Source organism: Egretta garzetta, unplaced genomic scaffold (assembly GCF_000687185.1).
Source record: "Egretta garzetta isolate BGI_Z169 unplaced genomic scaffold, ASM68718v1 scaffold114, whole genome shotgun sequence".
Taxonomy (NCBI): Eukaryota; Metazoa; Chordata; class Aves; order Pelecaniformes; family Ardeidae; genus Egretta; species Egretta garzetta.
This window is the reverse complement of record NW_009259317.1, coordinates 2302521-2305649: the sequence shown is the minus strand read 5'-3', so window position 1 is coordinate 2305649 and position 3129 is coordinate 2302521.

Genomic DNA, 3129 nt, shown 5'->3' with positions numbered 1-3129 from the left:
CACTAGGCTGCCTTGTTAGGAGGATCCTACTAAACAGGCATTGCAGCTACTTGATAAAACGAAACCCAAAATAAAATGGACTGATTGACTGAAATGAAGCCTTTCTAGACAGCTTACTATAATTAGATTTACAATCATATTATGTCTAGGTTTTCTACAGAGACCTTTGTCTAAACTTCAAAGGATGTCTGCTTCCTTTTAAAGTATTTCCACGACCTACATATCAAACCTGTCAGAGTGCAGAAACACTACACACCCTCTTTTCCCGCTCCAGGCCATAGTAAAATTTACACTGACAAAAAAATCTTATGTTTCTATTAAAGTATATTACAACTGCACTAATAGCCCGCTCCAGGAATATATAGGCTGGGGCTTGCTAGCGTTCCAATGAAACAGAAGTTAAAAAACATCAAGGGCTTCTGTGTTACAGCTACCTAAAATAACTTAGAAAGAAAAGAAAAGCAACTGCCTGGTGCAGCGCTATAAAATAAAACGTGTAAGAAAAAGACCTCTTTCACATTTTCAAGTTTAGCTGAAGGAATAAATGTCATAATATTGGCAGGACTCTGCCCTCATTCCTCATCCATCAGACTTGTGACAGTTTCAAAAAGACATTTGTGAGGTAACTAACTCAGTGTTAACAGGAACTGTATAAAGCTTTAGGGCAAATAGCATATTACTTGCAATTTAAAGTAATTTTCTAACCAGAATTTGTGCCAAATGCTCGTTGTAAATTATGCTCTAACTCTTCTAAAATAATCCTAAATTAAGTTTCTATTTATCAGGTTTAAAAGTTAACCAGTTATGTACTAAGGTACTGATTCAATATGCAGTGAAAACCTAAATACTCTGATAAATAGCAGACATTGTTCTGGGCCTGGTCTTCTTTCACATCCTTTAGTAAATCTTCATTAAAAACAAGCGAATTAAAATACGGCGTTCATTTGGATGAGTGGTATTTATCTAAGTATGGGGAGAGACGAAGAAATTACAACAGTGCAAAACTGTCCCTCTGCTGTGAAGAGTTGTCACTCCTAGAAATGGGAATTAAAATGTTAATTGTCCTTCTCCTTCTACCACACTTATCCAAAGGATGGCCACTGATAAAGGAGTGGGACGCATGTTTGGAATGCACAAGGCCATCAAGTACTGCGTGAGAGAAAGGAGAGGAAATTAAAAGAAGGTGGAATTCAGTGGGGGCAGTGCCTACCTGGAGGAGGAGAGAGGCAGCTTCACCCTGACAACTGTTCCACTTGATAGAATTCCACACTCCGTTACAGGTTAAAAGTAACCAAAGCCAACTTTTTAAAGCGGGAGATTGACTGAGGGGTTTGCCTGATAAGGATTCTGCTTTTTGTAATACAAGAAAAGCAACCTTTCAGGGAATGCTGAGGTGAACAAAGTTTTGACTTAGCTGCCAGACGCCTTCAGGTGTGCAAACTCTTTTTTGAAAACCTGAAGTTATCAGATATACTGCTTGATATAATATTGTATTCCCCTGTAAATCTTATTAGAGTAGAAATAACAATATTCAGCTCTAACTTCATCACGACTCACAGCAAAATCCAAGACAAGTATAGGTTAGAAACAGTTGTTCTTAGTAAAACCTAATTGAAAAAAAAGGAGCTAGCACCTGTGGGCAAGGGGCTAGTGAGAACTCAATACCCAATTAGCACATGGGGAACAAAGGAAGAAAAGGCTCATTAATTTCTTTCAGAGAGGCAGGGGTCAGTGAGAAAACCAAACGAGTCTTTAGTTCCTACGTCTGACTCTGATGTTTAATAAGAGATAATAATGTGGCCATTGAATACTTCCTGGTTATTTCGCTTTTCTTTTTTATTCTTGTCGCGTCATAAAGTGAAAAACCTGACTGCAAATTTGTATGTTTTCCTTGAGACCTTCTGCTGTTCAGTGCTGGAACGGGTTAACGCTTCCAGCTGAGCAGCTGTTCAGCTTCTCTACCCTAGCGCAGCAAACAGCAGCTTGTACTCCAGAAATGGCTCTACGTGGTAACCCATCCCGTGAGACATCGCTTACGTGAAGTACGAAGAAAATGCTGAGAAGGTGTGGGTTTGTTGTTGGATTTTTTTTTTTTTTTTCACTTAGAAGAGGTTGTCCGCATTCTTTCAGTCCTTCCCGCCAGCAGTAACAACCAAGACACATGGAGTTCTCTGCCGGGGAGTGAGCAGTCTCCAACGTAACAGGGACACCGAGCTGCAGTCAAAATGCCCCAAACTTTATTTAACTTAATGTACCCCAAACTCATTCCTATTAGAGGCTTTGCGGCTGATGTAGATGTGGTCAAAAAAGAAGAGGACACCTGAAATGAAACGGTGGTGGAATTTAATCTTGAAGGCAACAGCTTTGGTACGTTGGCCATTCAGAACTTTTAAATGGGGACATAGCATTTGTAAAATACATGATTAGTGTTATCATGCCATTATTAATAAAAGGATAATAAGCTTTCTCTCTGAAAAATAAGCAAACTTGAATAGGTAAGCATCTAATATGATGTGACAATTTTAAGGCCGTACATATTTAAAATTCGATTGCTAAAAGCTCTGGAACATATTCATAATAAAGATGAATTTGCATGTTCCCAAGTTAAAATTTCTGGGATTCTCTGCCTTATTAAGTTGAGCATTTAAATATTAGAAAAAGTGAGGGGAAGCTGCCTTTGGTGAAGGTATTTTAGCTTTGAGAGACTTTTCATCTACTAGATGTGGAAAACAGGCCACAGCATTTTGAAGCAACAAATTGAAGAACTTGCAAATGAATCCCATACTCTTACGGACCCCAGCGTATTTTGACACATGCCCATCAGTTACGCTAACGTGGTTCATTCCCAAGGAGACTGAAATACCCAAACAGCAGGGATTGAAAACATAGTTCACTGAGGTATTACCAGTCAACATGGAACGCTCCCTGAAGCGCATGTGCACACTGGAGCATACCCTAAAGGCCCAAACGTGCCCTTTTGAGGGCGGATACACGCCGAAAGAGACAAAATACACCGGCCGAGTTTTGGAAGAGCCGAAGGTGAGCCTGACACACGACCCTCCTTTCAGAAGGGCGGGCGGAGGGAGGGAGGGGCGGCCGGCAGAACTCCCTCAGAAGGGGCTCTGAGGT